Raw genomic sequence first — 10,103 nt, forward strand, 5'->3', positions numbered from 1 at the left:
AACTTCTTCTCTCCCACACCTCACCCTTCCCTCTCCGATCCCATCTCCCCGACCACTTCCCTCCTACACTCACTTCCCAACCTCTTCTTACCCACACCCGCCTCTCCAAAACGTTTCCTCCCACACCACAACCTCTTCCCTCCACAGTCCACTTCTCTAACCTCTTCTTACCCACACCAGCCTCTCCAAAACGTTTCCTCCCACACCACAACCTCTTCCCTCCATAGTCAACTTCCCAACCTCTTCTTTTCTATACTCCAGGCAAACCATGAGGTAGGCCAATGACAGAAGGTACCTGGAATACTGCCGCCTGTAGTTTCCCCACCATCATGACGTCAGAATATATCACTGTTCCTTCATCCTCACAAGGTCTAACTACTGAAGCCTTCTAATATAAAGGGAGTTCCTTTACCAGAAAGGCTACAATGGTCAACAATGCAGCCAAATTCTATCTTGTTGCAGGTAATTAGGAAGATGCATTAATCTGGCTTTGTCAGTATTGTCCTTACTCAGTCAATAACCTCGCCCCATTTGCCCTGTCTACTCTGCACACATCCTCCCCATTCCCCACAGTTGAAGGGACGCAGGACCCACTGGTGCCTGAGTTGTTCCCAGCACATACCACCCCCAGCCCTCCTCAGTACACAAATTCAGCCTGTCACATTTCAAATGTTACCAGGACCAAATGTTCAGAATATTCTTTCTAGTTGATAATAATCCTAAAGAGCCATTGTACTCTGCATTGATACGTGACTCAAGGAGGCAGATAAACCCTTGTACAGATGGTAACTAAACATATTCTGACAGCTGTCTGACCACTGTCACAATGAGGCCATACTTAGATTGGAGGAACTACCCCTTATACTCTATTTGGGTAGCCTCCAAGCTGATGGCGTGAACATCAATTTCTCAAACTTCCAGTAGTGCCCCGCTTTCCTTCAATGTTTTCCATCCCCTTTCCCTCTCTCACCTCATCTCCTTACCCAGCCATCGCCTCCCTCTGATGTTCCTCTCCCCTTTCCATTTTTCCATGACCTTCTGTCTCTTTCACCAATCAACTTCCCAGCTCTTTACTTCAACCCTCCCCTTTCAGGTCTCACCTATTACCTGGCATTCCTTTCTCCGCCTCCCCCAACTTTTAAAATCTATTCCTCACCTTTTATTTTCTCCAGTACTGCTGAAGGGTTTCAGCCTGAAACATCGACTGTACTCTTTTTCATAGATGCTGCCTGGCCTCCAGCATTTTGTGTGTATTGCTGTGTATTGCTCTGACAAATGGAAAACAGCTTTCAGTGCTCAAGCTATCACTGATCCTCCGAAAATAAGTTCTCTTAGTTGTGTTGCCACTCCTCTAGGCCTAGAATCCTCCAGCTCTGACCCTCACACATTCCTGATTTTCATTTCCCTCGCCTGGGCAGCCATACCTCCAGATGCCCAGTCCTCTAAGTAGAGCAGTATATTTTTTACTATGTTCATGGCTTTAATGAGGAATAACTTCAAGGCACATTTGGATTGAAAGAATCAAGCTGAAACATTTAAAGTATGTATAGCTTTGGCGAGAAGGTTTTGATGTCTACTCCCACTGTGGTTACAAGATTTACTATGGTCATAATTGCCAATTGTCCGCAAATGAAGGGGTCTGTTCTATCTCGCATTTTCTTTTATTACAGCTTTTGTTTTCATTATTTATGCCTCAGCGCAGGTGGGGACCAGACCCTAAATCAAATCTGGAATCAATTTTCTTGTTCCTCCTTATTCCACTTTATATGGTTGTTCCAATTTTTGCTTTGCTTCTGTTTGTTAGCTTCCATTGCCAAAGTTGGAAAAGTTGGCAATGGCTGCTAACTGATTTATTTCATTGTCACATCAAAACGGCTTGAAAAAGAATACATCACATTCTTTATCATCTTGTAAATAACACCAATGTCTTTTTAAATCATTTAGAATGACTTCTAAGCCACGTCCGACTAAATTTGACGAGGAGCTATGCGAGGAGGTAATAGGACAGGTAACAAATGTTGGGAAAAAGGTGGAATTCCAGAAGCTAGGACTGGGCACCTGAAGACATGGCTGCCAGTGCAACAGAAATGAAAATCAGGATTGTGTGAGGCCAGAATTAAGAAAGGAGACTGAAGTTTCTTGGTCTAGAGGAGAATTTACTGAGAGATATTGGTAAGAACGTGAAGACATGAGAATTGAGATCTTACTGCACTGGCCAAGGCTTTGGCTTAGTGAGAACAAGGTGATGGGTAAATGGGGCTCAGGGTAAGATAGGTTATTAGCAGTGGTATTTTTGATGAGATCGAGTTAACAGAGGATCCAAAGTGAGAGATTAACCAAGGGAACAAGGGGATAGCCAAGCCATTATGACAGCAATGTGGATGTAAAGTCATTTATTTATGATGAAAATCAATCAAAGTTAAAGAGTATCAAGGGATATGGGGATCAGCCAAAAGAATATATAAGGTGCAGGAGAAGATTAATTTATAACTTCCTTTTATCTGAAAACTGGTATGGAAGTTATCCTCTATGTAGTCAGTATTGTAGGTTAGCAGTTAATGCAATACCAGATGTAAGATCAGTATTCAGCTCGCACCGCTGTCTGTGAGGAGTTTGTATGTTCTCCCAGGGGCCATGTGGGGTTCCTCTGAGTGCTCCAGTTTCCTCCCAGCTCCTGAGATGGACAACTCGGATTCGTGAGCTTTGAGCACACGCTACGTTGGTGCCGGAAGTGTGGCAGCACTTGTGCAATGCCCAGCACAATCATCTCTGATCTAATTTGACACAAATGATGCTTTTCACTGTATAATTCGATGTATGATGTGTGTAAAGCTGGTCTTTATACTTTCAGACAACAATTAGAACAGTAGAGAGTGACAGTATTACCAAACCTTCACATAGCTTTCATTTGCTATGTGCCATATTGTATAGCGTGGTTGACCATGGTCTTTCCATGACCACCATAGCTCTAGGCAAAATCTACAGGAGTGGTTTGCCAATGCCTTCTTCTGGGCAGTGTCTTTACAAGACAAGTGACCCCAGCCATTATCAATACTCTTTAGAGATTATCTGTCTGGCAACAGTGGTTCCATAATCAGGACTTGAAATATGCACCAGCAGCTCATAAGACAATCTACGACCTGCTCCCGAGACCGAACAAGAGGCCAAGCAGGTGCTACACCTTATAACCATATAACCATATAACAATTACAGCACGGAAACCGGCCATCTCGGCCCTTCTAGTCCATGCCGAACGCTTACTCTCACCTAGTCCCACCGACCTGCACTCAGCCCATAACTCTCCATTCCTTTCCTGTCCATATACCTATCCAGTTTTACTTTAAATGACAATATCGAACCTGCCTCTACCACTTCTACTAGAAGCTCATTCCACACAGCTACCACTCTCTGAGTAAAGAAATTCACCCTCGTGTTACCCCTAAATTTTTGCCCCCTAACTCTCAACTCATGTCCTCTTGTTTGAATCTCCCCTGCTCTCAATGGAAAAAGCCTATCCACGTCAACTCTATCTATCCCCCTCATAATTTTAAACACCTCTATCAAGTCCCCCCTCAACCTTCTACTCTCCAAAATATAAAGACCTAACTTGTTCAACCTTTCTCTGTAACTTAGGTGCTGAAACCCAGGTGACATTCTAGTAAATCTCCTCTGTACTCTCTCTATTTTGTTGACATCTTTCCTATAATTCGGTGACCAGAACTGTACACAATACTCCAAATTTGGCCTTACCAATGCCTTGTACAATTTTAACATTACATCCCAACTCCTATACTCAATGATCTGATTTAGGAAGGCCAGCATACCAAAAGCTTTCTTCACCACCCTATCCACATGAGATTCCACCTTCAGGGAAATATGCACCATTATTCCTAGATCACTCTGTTCTACTGAATTCTTCAATGCCCTACCATTTACCATGTACGTCCTATTTGGATTATTCCTACCAAAATGTAGCACCTCACACTTATCAGCATTAAACTCCATCTGTCATCATTCAGCCCACTCTTCTAACTGGCCTAAATCTCTCTGCAAGCTTTGAAATTCCTCTTCATTATCCACAACGCCACCTATCTTAGTATCATCTGCATACTTACTAATCCAATTTACCACCCCATCATCCAGATCGTTAATGTATATGACAAACAACATTGGACCCAGTACAGATCCCTGAGGCAACCACTAGTCACCGGCCTCCAACCTGACAAACAGTTATCCACCACTACTCCCTGGCATCTCCCATCCAGCCACTGTTGAATCCATTTTACTACTTCAATATTAATACCTAACGATTGAACCTTCCTAACTAACCTTCCGTGCGGAACCTTGTCAAAGGCCTTACTGAAGTCCATATAGACAACATCCACTGCTTTACCCTCGTCAACTTTCCTAGTAACCTCTTCAAAAAAATTCAATAAAATTTGTCAAACATGACCTTCCACGCACAAATCCATGATGACTGTTCCTAATCAGACCCTGTCTATCCAGATAATTATATATACCATCTCTAAGAATACTTCCCATTAATTTACCTTGCCCAAAGATGACCTTCAGGCTAGCAGGGGGAAGGAGTACCTTACACCTTCTTTGGTATAGACATATCTCCACCCCATCACCCTATCACAAACAGTATGTCGTATAAAAGTACGTGACTTGTTCGCCATGCACAGCAAAAGACTAGTCTGAAGAATGAACAGAAACATTTATATGAAGTTTTAACACTTTAATCCTGATGTGGTTCAATTTTCCCCATAACTGGTCATTTTCGGAGGGTAGAATTAACTCTCACAGTTTTCAGATCATGTCCATATATCAATGGCACTTATTGCAACAGATTGGAAAGATACATATTCCAGCAAGAACCTTATAGTTATTACAGGAAATGGACTGTGCACTATTTCCCACTGATCAAAAAGTCTGATCCAAACATTGCTTCAATTCCACCACAATATTTTCCATGAACAACAAAACTGTAATGTCTGCTAAGAAACAACAGAAATAGCTTTCTTCTACCACATCTGAAGACCCATTCCTACATTCGACCTAATTTAGTCCTTCTGTTATTGTGGATTCAGACCTTCAGTGAACCAGAGTCCCATCCAGAGAGAACAGCGGATCTATTTTCAGGCAAGTTGTTACAATGGATCATATCAGAGGGATAAATAATTTAAACACTGGACAACTTAACACAAACAAAATGTCAACAGCTTATGTTGGCACAGTCCGTGGGATCCAAACAGTTTTTGCTTGCTTCATAACCTCTCCTCACTTTACAACTGCACAGCTATTGCAAACAAGCCCACCATCATCAATAGTATTCCTTGTCTCCTGGCTCCCATCCATACGGACTGAGCTCCATCTGGTATAACTATAATAGATTTTATGTCTGGTTCCTATTTTCTCTTCTGTCCAGTTCAAACTTTCTAATTGGAGGATGAAATATCTAATCTATCTTGAGGGCAAGTCCATCAATTCTATTTTCAACTCGGCTTGCCATGAGTTCAACTCGGGTGACAAAAGAAGGAGCCAGTTCTTCTTTGGGCCAGACAGATAAGTTAACTCTCACATGGGTGAAAGGAGAGAATGGTGCATAGCTCAGACTGGAAACTGTCTTCCCAGTACGTCCCAGACCAGTGATTCATGATTATGTATTCCCATATAGGCAAACAGAAGGGGCAAGCTGCATATTGCATTATTAGCTGAAGGCATAACAAGGAAAGACAGAAAAGGGTAGGAATATGCAACAAGTCATACAGCATCAGTGAAGTATAAGCACATAGCATAAGAAACTTGCCCAAAATACTTCCTTTGAACTTTGCCCCGTCAACTTAAATGCAAGTCCTTTAGATTCAGATTCGTTTACTTATCATATGTACATCTAAACATACAATGAAATGCGCTGTTTGTGTTAACAAGAAACACAACATAATGATATGATAATGATATGATAGGGGGTTTCACCACATTCTGGCACCAACATAGCATGTCCACATTGCTCAGCAGAACAACGCATAACACAACAGGCACAGAAGCAATGAAAGCAAAACATGTCCCGTTGCTCCCCAAGCACATACACATTCCTCCAACCGCAGGGCAGGCCATATCCAGCCTCTAGCAGACTCGTGGATTCACAGATATAACACTTCAACTTCCCCAATGGATTGGCAGAAACTCACAGACCCAGGCTTCTGGAGATTTTTTGACTTCCAATTGACCTGCAGGCTTCAGTCTTCAGAATCATCCCCTGGACTTGCCAATAACAATGAATGAGGACCCTGGATGAAGAATTAGACACACATCTTGAAAATGGTAAAAAAAAAGATACCAGTTGTCTATTCTATCTGCGCCTCTTATAATCTTATAAAGCTCTATCAGATCTCCACTCAGCCTTCGAGCTCCAGAGAAAACAACCTCTCTTTCTAGCACATGCCCTCTAATCTAAGCAGCATCCTGGTAAATCTCTTCTGCACTCGCTCACGTCCTTCCTATCATGGAGTGACCAGAACTGAACGCAATGCTCCAGAGGCAGCCTAACCAGACCTTAATAAAGCTGGAAAAATATATAAATTGCTTCCTCATGAAAGGGTTAAAATATACAGAATTAGAGAAAATCTCTGAAGGGGATCATTGGAAGGCAGAACGTAAAGGAGACAACTCTAGTGCAACTAATAGAATTGCTGCCTTGCTGCTCCATTGACCCAATCTCTTTCTGTGTAGAGATTTATCCTGAATGATCCGATCACTTTCTGACATTTATCCCTGAATGATCCAATTGCTTTCTGTGTAGGGATTCCTTCCTATGACCCAATTGATTTCTCTCTATGACCAAGTCATTTACTGTGTAGAGGTTTACCTAGAATGGCCCAATCACTCTTTGTGTTGAGATTTCTTCCACCTGATCATACATGCTTCCTCCAGTTGCTGCAATCTATGACACAGTTTCTTCCTCTTTGCCATCAGATTTCTGAATTGACCATAGACCCATGAGAACTACCCCTTACAAGAGCATAGGAAGCAAACCCAAGTGTGGGACACGGGCACGGACGCTTACACGGGCGTAAGCACCGAACAGCAGACAGGAGGAATCTTGACACGGAGCCTTGTCTCAGAGAAACAAAGTCTCATAGGTAAACCTTGAAACAGGAGCTAGACTTAGAACAAACTGTTCTACGCGGTCGGGGACTGTAGTTAACTCACAGGAAAAGAAAACAACAATCTGGCGACTAGTGGTTGTGACATAGAGGTTCTTATACTGAGTCTTTGATGGAAACCAGGTGTGCCATCACTAAGGAGAATTGTAAGCAATTAGGGAAATTAATGATCGGGACCATCAAGAAAATTAGGAGCAAGATCGGGAATTAATGATCGGGACCATGAAACTACCTCATTATTTTTATATATTTAATATTTATTTATTATTTATTGTAATTTATTATGCCTACATTGTAGTGTTGCCATAAATCAACAAATTTCACAATAAACTTAATCCTGATTCCTCTCACAACATGGTACATGGCAACATGGTAGCATAGGGTTAGTGTAATGCTATTACAGCGCCACTGACTCGGGTTCATTTTCTGCCGCTATCTATAAGGACATTCTCCCTATGACCACTAGGTTTCCTCTGAGTACTCCGGTTTCCTCCCGCGTACCAACGATGTATGGTTTAGTAGGTTAATTGGTCACCAGGGTGTAATTGGATGGAATGGGCTCATTGGGCCAGAAGGGATTGATACCATGATACCATTGATACCATCTCTAACTAAACTTAACACAAAGATGTGCATAAGTTACCTATTGTAAATTGACCATAGTGCGTAGGTGTGTGATGGAATCTGAGGGGAGGGACTGGATGGGAATGTTGGGAAAATATAATGGGATTACTGTTAACTGGGTGGTATTGACTTGGTGAGTTAAAGGTGCAGGGTTTCTCGGCTGTAAGACAGACTGTCTTTATGAGTAGGAGTAAGTGGAATGCTCTCTGCTTGACCATTTGTGATCATCAGTGTATCCTAAAGATTGATAACAGGGATTTTGGTTTTTCATCACATAACGAGGGTTGAAGTCAAGCATCAGTTGCTGAAGTTTACAGTTGGCTTCATGTAAAAAAATAACACTGAGGTTGCTGGGACTTGAGGACCTATGTCACAGGAAAAGGTTGATTGGGTCAGGACTTCATTCCCTGGAACATAGGAAAATGAGGGGAGGTTTGATAGCAGTATACAAAATTATGAGGGGTACAGAAAGGGTAAATGCAAACAGGCCTTTTCCACTGAAGTTGGGTGAGACTAGAACCAGAGTTCATGGATTAAGGGTGAAAGGTGAAATGTTTAAGGGGAACGTGTGGGGAAACTTCTTCACTCAGTGGCTGGTGCAAGTGTGGAATGAGCTATCAATAGAAGTGGTGGATGCAGGTTTGATTTCAAAATTTAAGAGAAATTTGGATAATCTCATGGATGAGATGGGTATGGAGGTCAATGGGACTAGTCAGAATAATAGTTCAGCACAGACTAGATGGGCCAAAGGGCCTAATTATATGCTGTAGTCCCCTATGACTGTATGGCACTATTGAAACACAGTAAAGTGTAGAAGAAGTAACTATACAACCTTGGCTAAAGTATGGGAAACGTGGTAATTCGCACTGGATCCAATAAGGATTAATGGGATTATAGTACATAATCATTCAATATTTACATGAAGGTATGAAAATATTTCAACAAGATTAATGGAATTTTTGCCTTGAAATAAAAAAAGTGAGTGAACGATGCTCTGGCTATAGTTCCTTGGTAGAACCTCTTCTGCAGAAATGCTTTCTGTCTGGCTATCAAAGGACTTCAGTTATAATTTCACCATATACTGTAAAAGTGGGATGCTACTCAAGGCTGCTCAGTGTACAATGCATTTGCACAATAACAACGCAGACTTAGACAAAGAAACCAGCTGCACTTTACCCCAGAGCTTCATTCAAAGTTACACCCACTTGTATAAGAATCAAAAGGAAATAATCTCATACCTAAAGGTTGGGAGAATTATGGCTCAGACTCATGAATCGTGCACTTTCTAAAAATACAAAATGCATAAAGGAAACGTGGAAAAATGTCCAACCAAAAGTTCAGTTTTAAGGAAACAAATTAAATTTAAAAACAACAAATGCTTATGAAACAAAATGCAATTAAGTAAAGACTTCCAGCTCATTGGATGAGCTCAAGGAAAATCAAAGGAAATCTTTCTTTGGCTAAGGTCCACATTCTCGATACTTGAGAGAACAAGCCATTTGAACTTGTTTTCCAATTCTGTAAAATAACTCACCCTTATATGTACAGATTTGATTACATTTCTTCTCTTTCCAAAGCTCCAAGCTCTTTCTACGTCCAATGTGAGAAAGATACTTCACAGATGCTGCTTGCTTCAAGTAATTCTTATCATCATAAATTGGTAATAGTATATATAGGCCATTCAACCCATCATGTCCATGCTGGATCTTTCCCATAACAGTTCTCAGATTCCACTTATCAGCCCTTTCTTTTTTTTTGTAATTTTTTTCTTATTGAAGTTCATCAAACAAATATTTCCATAAGATGTATTTCAGACATTGTACATATATATCATATAATCATATATATCACAAATCTCCACAAAGTATTTATCTGAGGTATACACTTATAGAAAAGAGTGGAAAGAAAAAACAAGCAAAAGGAAAGAACTATGTACAAGTAGGGAGTGATCTTTTTTTTACAACATATTCATTGATTTGTGAGAATAAAATCAAGCCTATGAGGCATTATGTAGTTAAACCATTTTTTCCAGTATGAATCAAATTGTTCCAGCTTATGATTAACAGATGCTGTTATCTTCTCCATTTTGTAAATGTCCATTGTAATTTCCATTATCAGCCCTTTCTTAATAATGTTGCATTCTCTTCACAGTATGTTTATCCAATTGCCTCTTGAAAGTCACTATAGAACTTCTCTCTGTCATATCTCCAGGTATTATCTTCCAGATTCCGAACATACAGAGCTTAAAAATGCTTTCTACAAGTCAGTATTATTTTTCTTCTTCTTTTTCACATCTAGTCCTTGACACTT

The sequence above is a fragment of the Hemitrygon akajei genome, chromosome 4, assembly GCF_048418815.1.
Source record: "Hemitrygon akajei chromosome 4, sHemAka1.3, whole genome shotgun sequence".
Lineage (NCBI taxonomy): Eukaryota > Metazoa > Chordata > Chondrichthyes > Myliobatiformes > Dasyatidae > Hemitrygon > Hemitrygon akajei.